The sequence below is a fragment of the Tenrec ecaudatus genome, unplaced genomic scaffold (assembly GCF_050624435.1).
Source record: "Tenrec ecaudatus isolate mTenEca1 unplaced genomic scaffold, mTenEca1.hap1 Scaffold_55, whole genome shotgun sequence".
Classification (NCBI taxonomy): domain Eukaryota; kingdom Metazoa; phylum Chordata; class Mammalia; order Afrosoricida; family Tenrecidae; genus Tenrec; species Tenrec ecaudatus.
The window spans coordinates 341,862-351,656 of record NW_027459461.1 but is presented as its reverse complement, the minus strand read 5'-3'; the positions used below and the strand labels follow the sequence as shown (position 1 = coordinate 351,656).

General features: G+C 37.8%; 1 pseudogene; it reads right to left on the bottom strand.

The window, feature by feature from the left end:
• Positions 1-5,235: 5,235 nt before the first annotated feature.
• On the bottom strand, positions 5,236-6,248 carry LOC142436725 (ribosome biogenesis protein BRX1 homolog pseudogene; annotated as a pseudogene).
• Positions 6,249-9,795: the final 3,547 nt, after the last annotated feature.

Sequence of the window (9,795 nt, the reverse complement as noted above, 5' to 3'; positions counted from 1 at the left end):
TATGTTCTCAGGAGAGACCAGTTCCTGAAAAAGCACACTGTGCTTGGTCAAGTAGACAGGCAGCAAAAAAAGAGTAACTTTCCAGAAGACAGCTTGCCACAATGGCTGCGACAGAGGACTCCAACGTAACATTTGTGGAAGTGTTGCAGGACAAGACAGTGTTTCACTCTGGGGCTGCTAACCCCAAGGTCAGCAGAGTGAAACCACCAGCACTCCTGAGGGGAAAGATGGTGCCTGAACTTCCTGGGGGCAGTTCTTGTCCTCTGGAGTTTCTGGGAGTCGGCATGGATTCAGGGGCTGTGAGATTTCCTTCTCTGAGTTGGAGCTGACTTCACAGCACTGGTGGCAACAGTAATTGAAGTACAAGATGAGCAGAGGTAGGATAATGACCAGACGTCTTCAAGGAAGACCAACTAATATGACTATTATTCAAATGTACACTTTGGCCACTAATGCCAAAGATGAGGGACTTAAAGAGTTTGACCGTGTTCTGCATTCTCAATTTGATGAGATGTGCTATCAAGATGTATTGTCAATTACTAGTGGTTAGAAATTTGGATAAAAAGATGATTTTGAGTTTGGAAAAGATGGCTGTGGTGATGGAAACAATGTTGGAGATCATATGATAGAATTTTGTAATACCAGTGATACATTTTGAGTCAAATGGGGTCAAACCTGTCCTCCTGCATCAGCGTCTATAATACTCTATGCACGGACATTGCCAGTGGATAAGACAGCCCAGAGGGATACTGCGTGGTTTAAAACCGGAACAGATGTGGTTGGGGTTTTGTTATTTCCGTATACTTTTTCAAACTCTATGCTCAACATACAATTTTTGAAAATTGAACTATATGGATGAGAACCTGAAATCAAAATCGCCAGTTCCAACTCTTTGCTACATAAATCCGAACAAAACACTGCCTGGTCTTGCACCATGCTCATAATTGTTCTTACACTTGAACCTGCTGTTGCAGCCACTGTGTTGATCCATCTTGAGCAAGGCCTTCTTTTTCACTGGCCCTCTACTTTAGGAGATGGGCTGTTCTCTGGGGACTGGTCTCTCCTGACAACTTGTCTAACATACTTGAGACAAAGTTTAATCATCCTTGCCTCTAAGGAGAGTTCTGGCTCTACTTCTTCCATGATAAATCTCTTTGTTCTTTTGCCACTTTCAATCTTTGCCAGCATCATAATTCATATCCAATGTTTATTCTTTGGTCTTCCTTATTGAACACCAAACTTTCACTATTATATGAGATGACTGAAAATATGACATGAGTCAGGCGCACCTTAGTCCACAAAGTAACACCCTTGCTTTGCAACACTTTAAAGAGGTTGTGTGCAGCAGATTGACCTAATGCACGTGTCCTTAGATTTCTTAATTGCTGTTTCCATGAGCATTGTTTGCAGATTCAAGCAAGATAAAATTCTAGACAACCTTTTCTTTATTTATCATGATGCTACCTATTGGTCCCATTATGAGGAGTTTGGTCTTCTTCACATTGAATTGTAATCCCTACTGAAGGCTGACTTGATCTTCATCAGCAAGTGCTCCTCACTTTCAGCAAGCAAAGTGGTGTCATCTGTACATCACAGATTGTTAATAAGCCACCGCCTTCTTCCCGTAATCCAGCTCCTCTGATGATTTGCTTAGCATACAAATTGAGTAAATATGGCTGGTGGACACAACCCCAATGCACATCTATCCTCACTTTTAGTTATGCGGTATTCTCTTGATCTGTTTGTAAAAGAGCTCCTTGATCCAGGTACAAGTTCCACAGGCGCATGACAAAGTACTCTGGAATTCCTATTCTTTTTAAGTCTATCCTTAGTTTGTTGAGATCTAAATAGTTGAACGCCTTTCCATAGTCAATAAAACACAAGTAAACATCTTTTTGGAAATCTCTCATTTCATCCAAGATTCATCTGATATCAGCAATGATATTACTCGTTACATGCTCTCTTCCAAGTTGGACCTGAAGCTCCCTGTTGATATTCTGCTGCAACTGTTGTTGGACGATATTCAGCAAAATTTTACTTGTATGTTATATCAATGATCTGGTTCTATAATATGAGCATGTCGCCTTTCTTTGGAATGGGTACAAATATGGATCTCTTCCAGTCAGTTGACCAAGTAGCTGTTTACTAAATTTCCTGGCATAGACCAGTGAGTGCTTCTATGCTTCGTGAGCTTGTTGAAACATTTTAATTGCTATTCTATTGACTATCCTGGAGTCTTGTTTTTGGTTAAGGCTCTCAGTGTAGCTTGAACTTCTTTCTCTAGTAACTTTGATTCTTGTTTATATGCTACCTCTTGAAATGGTTGCGTGTCAACTAGTTCTTTTTGGTACAGCGACTGTATCACTCAATATTTTGGCCATAGAATCTTTTAGAATTTCATCTTGAGGCTTGATTTTTTTCTTGAGTTCTTTCCATTTAAGATATGCTGAATGTGTTATTCATTTTGTATATTTCACTATAATATTTTACTTTGTCTTCTCAATCTGCCATTTGAAATGTTCTGTTTAACTCTTTGACTTTCTAAGCCCCGCCCCCATTTGCTTTAGCTACTCTAGGATTAAGAGCAAATTTCAGAGTCTCTTCTGACATTCACTTTGATCTTTTCTTCTTTCCTATGCTTTTAATGATCTTTTGCTTTCTTCATGAATGATGTTGTTTTCTTTTATTTTTTTGAAGTTGACAAAGATGTTTTTACTTGACTCCACAATCAACACCCATGGAAGCAGTAGTCAAGAAGTCAACTACAATATTGCTTTGCGCAAATCTGCTGCAGAAGTCCTCTTTACATGTTAAACGAAATAAGTAAATCACCTTGAGGACTAAAGTGCTCCTGACTCACAAAGTCATTATATTTTCATTGATTTATACCCAGCTGAAAATCAGGCAATGAAGAAAACTCAGAGCAGAATTCCTGGCTTTGAATTATAGTGTTGGTGAAGCATATTGAGCGTAGTATGGAGTCCTATAAGAACCCTCGGATCTCTTTTGGAGGAAGTCCAGTCAGAATACTCCTTGGATGTGTGAGTGACAAGGCTTCACCTCCCATACTTTGGTTATATCATCAGGGGTGAGCAGTCTTTGGAAACGAACACCATGCTTGGTAAAGAATAGTGCAATGAAAGAGCACAAACCCTCCAGGAGATAGATAGGCACGATGATGAATGATGTTCTTGATGTTGTCTCAGCAACTCAGGTCTCATCGTTCATGTTGTGTTCAATGTATCAAATCTGTCCTTGCGATATTCTCAGGTGGGATCTACTCAAGTCCTATTTTGGCTCTGGTGGGCTTGTTTAATTTCTGCTTCACAGTCAAATTACATATAAACAAATGATGTCCTGTTTTACAGTCATTCCCTGGTCTGGCTTACCTGCTAATATTGAGCTTCCTCCTTGTTTCTTCTTACAGATGGAATCAATTTTGTTTCCTACATATTCCATATGGAGAAGTCTATGTGGACAGTCACTTTTTATATTGAACAATGGTATTTGCTTTGAAAAAAATATATTTGCATTGGTCTTGCAAAAGTCTCTAATGCAATCTCTAGCATCATTTCTATACTGTTCCTTCTTCTCGGCTTCTAACTTTTGTGATCCAATTTCCAATAATAATCAATGCATCTTGATTGCATAATTAACCAAGTTCAGAATGAAGAGTTGGTAGAAATCTTTAATTTCTGCATCAGTAGCATTAGTGATTGGTGTATAAATTTGAATAATAATTATCATAAATATTTGTGTATAAGTGGAGTTTTCAGCACATTTTAATGCCATTTTTGTGGTAAAATTAGGTGCCTCGGCTGATATTCGGGTCAGCTTATACTGAAGTATATATAGTATATTGACTTATTAACTTGCATTTGGATAGATATTATGCTATCACAAACAGCAGTGAAATGTCCTTTTTGACAATAAATCAGACACCATTCCTCTTGAATCTATCATTCCCAGCATCATAATTCATAAGATTTTTTCATTCAAAATGGCTAATACCAGTCCATTTCAGCTCACTAAAACCTAGACCATCAATCTTTATGTGTTTCCTTTCATTTTTCACAACTTCTGAATTTCCTAGCGTCGTAGTCTATGCATTCCAAGTTCTGATGATGACCAATGGCGTTTGCGGTGCTTCCTTCTCATTTTGGGTCAGAGCCCATCAGCAAGTCCAAGTCCCAAAGGCTTTGCTCCTGTAAGCCTTTTCTCCATCCGTGTCATGATGACCCACCCTGCTTTGAGAAGCCAGGGCCTCATGACCCTGCATTGGCACCACACCGAGGCTGCATCACTGGGATGACTCATAGAAGTGATTGTGAATGCAGCCTGACCCTGGCAGTGTTTCCGTCTTCTGTCCATAATGTTTCCATGCGCTGGAACCAATGTGATGTCCCCTAGCACTAATCTGAGTCTTTGATATTCCAGAGAGTTGTGACTCTTTTCAGCATTTATTCACTTCCTTCTTTTCCTTCTTATGTAAATGACGCGGCTATTTCAGCCTACTGGCCTAGAAGAAGTTGTGGAGGTGGTGCACACCATGGGATGGGTACCATCTTTTCCTTACCCAAAAACGCCTCTCCCTATTCCTTTTGAGGACCTTCCAGCTGATGACAGTCTGCTGCTGCTGTACAACACTTCGGAAAGCCCCCAACGGGAGTTAGACGTGGCCCGGGAGATCTCTTCTCCCCTTCACTCTTTTGGTCTCATCAAACCAGACCCATGCTTTTCTGTTCGCTTTGTTTTTATGTCTAGACAATGCAAACAGTACCTCCAGGAACCCAGTTTATTATGATTGGAATGTTGTCACCACTAAGAACGTAAGGCTTTGGGGTTACTTTTGAATATTCTGAATAGAATATTTTTAACTTTTTTATTAAAAATTACTGTGAATTAGGTGAAGGTTTACAGAGATGGTCATAGTTTTACATACAATGAGTCATACACCTTATGATTAAAATAATCCACTCCAATCCCCTCAGTATTTCATCATGTATCCCATATCCCCTGTTCAGACTCAGAGCTGAAGCTTTCGTGGGGATCCCACCTGATCTTTCCAAGAGGTTAACCTGTTTGTTTGTTTTTGAGTTGTGATACCATTTTATTTAGAAACATACGGACACCATTAAATCCATACAAAATGATTCTGGTATTTCATTTTTTTCTTTAAAATTGCATGAGTTACACAGCTCTGGATAATGGAAATATTAACACTCTGAATGTAAATTAAATACAAAACAACTGGACTCCTTTCGCACCCCCACTGCTCATCTTCTGTGGCATTTTTCGTTGCCTTTTGTAGATCTTTTTCTTCCTGGTTTTCAATCCCACCCGGGGCTCTGATTTCACCCATTCGATTTTGATGGACTTTTCCTCGGCTGGGGGTTGAGCACATCTGCAGGGGACCATGGGCAGCTCAGTCGTGGGCTCTTTCTTTCTCCGTTTCTGCACCTCCTCCCTTGCTGTCGTGCTTTGTATTTTGCAGCTGTGATGGATTTCTTGATACGGCTGCGTGTTTGGTGACTGAATAGGGTTTTCCTATGAAGTTGGTGCTCTGAGCCTTCCCTGGAAAATCTGGATAAAGTTTAAGACAAAACGTTCCCTATCTCTACCAGAGCAGCATCTTCCTCTATAATCTGGAAATTCTGCAACCATAACCGATTATCCACAATGCTGAAAGCAAACACATGATTCACAAAGGGCTGACAAGGAGGTCAGCTGGGGCGACAGCGGGGCATCCAGAAGATCTGAATTTAGCAGTCTTTTAACAAAGTATCCTGTGGGATTCATCCAATACAGGGTCAAGACACAAAAGGGGCCGAGAAACCTGCAAACAGCTTCCAGTCAACTTGAGTTCAGCTAGGGTATGATTATTCTGAACAAGGAATTTAGCAGATGGTCCGTGAGGTGAATTTGAAAGCCACATATAAAGATGCTGCTTTTTCTTGGCCTCAAAATAGATGCACTTATTAGTTTTTCATTTAGTAGGCCTCATTAATCACGAATAACTTATCTTTATGATCTATTTTAGTATCTGCTTTTGAACGAGGCATCACCATTCTTAAATCTTGCATTAAGCATCTTGTTCTGAAATTTACTCCTCTGGAAGAATAGATGAGAACTTGATCCTTATTCTTCCACTTGCCCTTGCTGACAGGGCCTGGGATATGGTCTATGTATTCCTCTTGTGCCTCCTTTGCAGTGTCATGCTGCTTAGCCGGTGATGGGACATCTTTTTGGTTCCATTTTCATGTCTTGGCTTGGATGACCAGGTTTCCATGCCATCTAATATGATCTTTTTAATGCTTTTGAATTATGTTCCACATTTTCCACTCGTCATGTTCATGACATCCTACTGTGATGCTGCTCAGAGCAGTTGATAGTGGTCAACAAACATGCACCATCTACGTGTTTTGGTCTTAGAATGTTTACATGATCCATTAGTCCATCAGATGAATTATTTCTATGTTTTTATTTTTATCACTCTTTTTTTGTTTTGAATTTGGTTCAATGTAAACACATTGTTCACAATTAAGATGCTGGAATCGTTCTGAGTTAGGAGGCACCACTTCTATTAAAGAGTTCAAGGGCGGTGGACAATTGGAGTACAACTAGAGAGTCAAAGTGAGGGCAGATGGTTATGATCTTGTTTTAATCCCTAACCTAACCCTAACCCTAACCCTCACCCTCATGCTAGCCCTAACACAACTCTAATTGGCTATGATCTTATAACCAGAGGTTGGAATTGGATTTGTGTGTTGTAACAAAGATTGGTTTTGTGTATGTGTATGTATGTATGTAATAATTTTCAGTTATACCGAGCTAGACTCTAAGACAGAATTTTGAATATTATAATATTCCGTTATAATAAAGAGAACCACCATTATTTTCTAATGAAATAAAAATAATTTCTGAGTTGCTCATCTGCTACCTGAGAGAAATTCTGGGAAGGAGGTATTAAGAACCATAGTCCTACCATCTTCCTTACCAGAACACTAACTTCCAAGGGGAAGGCCTAGCTCAAGTTCAAGGGGGAACACCTATATCAAAGTCTTTTTTTTCTTATTTCTAAGACATACTTTATCAGCATATATCTAGGTTCCCCCCTTATTTTCTTGATTCTATTACCAAAATAATACCTTCAGTCAATCTTCTTTCCCGCTGTCTCATATAAATCTGTTTTCTTCCACAGAGTCTCTTTTAATAACACCTATCATTCTATAATTTATACATTTTGCTTGTGTACTTTGCTTATTATCTATCTCCCTCATGAAACTGCAAGCTTGATTAAAGCAGGGAGTTTCATCTGTTGTGTTTACTACCGTTTCTCCATGGTTTTGAACAATGATGGCACACGGTAGATGCCTACTAAATATTTGTTGAAAACATCCCTTAATGAACCATGATGTATGATGTTCAACTTAAAGCTGCTTTCTGTTCTTTTGAAACCTTCAATAACTTTTTTTTGCACACACAGCTTGAGGAATGAAGGCAGAAACGCAGGATAAAACTACAGGGTGAGCATTATCTAGAAGGAATGTAGGCAACCTCAATCTAGTTCTTAGGAGGTAAGGCAACTGGGGTTTGGAATTTCCTGAGCACCTGGCTTGGGATTCAAATAATTTTATTTGAGTATTAATTTTAATTATTGAGTATTAATTTTAATAAAATTCAAATAATTTTATTTGAGTATTAAAATATATTCCAATTGGGTAGGGCAGTGGAGTGCCTATGTAGCACAATGATATTGCAAGAAAGTCTTGGGTAAAGAGAAAAAAATATTTTTAAAATATTCAATAAAAAGCAAAACTGTTAATAAGTTAAGTGAAATTCACAGGAAAAAAGGAAGCAACATGAGTTTCGTTTAAGGGAAGAGACATATTATATCACTACTTGTGTCATTCTCAATATTACTGTGTGATAGTTTCTCAAAACTGGGGTGATTGGCATGATTGAAATAACTCACCTGAGTCTGAATCGAGGCTTCATTGATTACTATTTAGCTACCTATTTACTTTTTGACTACTATCTACTTTGTTTTCTATTTTGCCTTCAGAAGTGTACTGCCTGCTGTTTGGAGCCTTCTGACATTCCTGGAACATTTAGAACCTGAATAGCCAACAATGGAGGAGTCAATGATGCTATTTGCAACAAAATGTGTGTTTGCCAGAGTGGTCTTGCAGGAGTATTTGAGCAGCATGCCTCAGCACGGTTATCCAGGGAGATGTTTCAGAGGATCACTTTCTAGGTTGGAAGGTGGATTAGCTAACCTTGCACTGTTCAATTTGCTGTTTTCCTATACATAATCCCTAATCCTGCCATCGCGCTCACCTTCTTCTTACCCCACTTTTCTATATAACGGTTCATCTCTCTCTCAGAATGTCAGAACATTGAGTTTCTTTTCCTGGGCTCTCTATTTCCCTTTTGACCTCTTAGTTTTACTCTGAATAGAGGATTGGAATTTTATTCTATGGCTCTTCCTTGATGATGTTCTGTGTGCACTTCACTGATATATGAGAAACACAAAACTTCAGCATAAAATTTCCTAGTTTGTGAGTCAACAGTGAAGGATAGGTACATAATGCAGCAACTTTTAGATACATAAAAACACTATTATTATTTCATACTGCTTGGTAACGTTATTCTCTTGTATACATTTTCAAAATTTAACTTTTGAGATGTGTTTTCTTCCCCAGTCAATGCAATACCTTTTCTGTTTTGTCACCTAATTTTTCAATCACTGACTTCCAGCTGATAATAGAAGAGAATGAATAATACCCCAGGTGTGTGCTAGATTCTGTGTTTGTATTGCAATAGTAGAAACTACTTGTACATAACGATAGTAGACCATTTCTCTAAACTGAGGGTAATTTAAGTTATTTGTATTTGTGATGTGACACATCTGCAGTATACCTCTGTAACAAGGAAATACTGAATTTATTGTAAAATTTCTTGATGAGGTATAGTATAATTCAATTTTGGTGTAAGTGAATACAATAATTTTTTCCTGTAAGTGATACAGAGAAAATATCTAAATATTGAGTAAATCCTTGTAATTTTTATGTTCACCGCTTTGTCAAAAAGATGTTATCTTCCCAGCAGCATCATGTTATCAAAGATGCAAACTTTAAATCAACAGTTGTTACACCTCCAGCAAGTCATGAATGTTTTCTGATTTATAGCAATCATTCTTTTTATATCTTTTCTCAGTCAAGCTGGGGCATTACAGTTATTTTCATGTAAAAGATCAAAACACTGTGGCTTACTGGTTCAAATAATCCACACCCAGTACTTTTAAAATTAATTGGCTATTGAAATAAATGTGACTTGAGGGCTCTTTTGATTAATAACATAAATATTGTTAACAAATACAAGGTAGAGACATTTACATAAGAATAAAATAGAAGATAACATAGACATAATGAAAAGAATCCTTTTTATGATTTATATTATAATGATATGCCAATAAAATATGACCATAAAAGCTGAAGAAATTTGTGGTATTTCAGGAGAGAAATATTACAGTTTTGTTTTTTGTTGGTTTTACATTCTCTTTTTAAAAAATCCACTTTGCCTAAATCAAACAAAGAAGGTTACCTTTTGGTGAATTTGCATAAATAATACTTTGAAGTTACAAACTACAGTACGCTAAAACTGACCTTATAGATCATAAAATTGTTTGCCCAAATTAATAATAATTAATCTGTTTTGATTTATAGTAAATTACAAGTGTAAATTACATACTGTATGAAAATATTTTCTATACAGCAGCTAACAGTTCTGGAA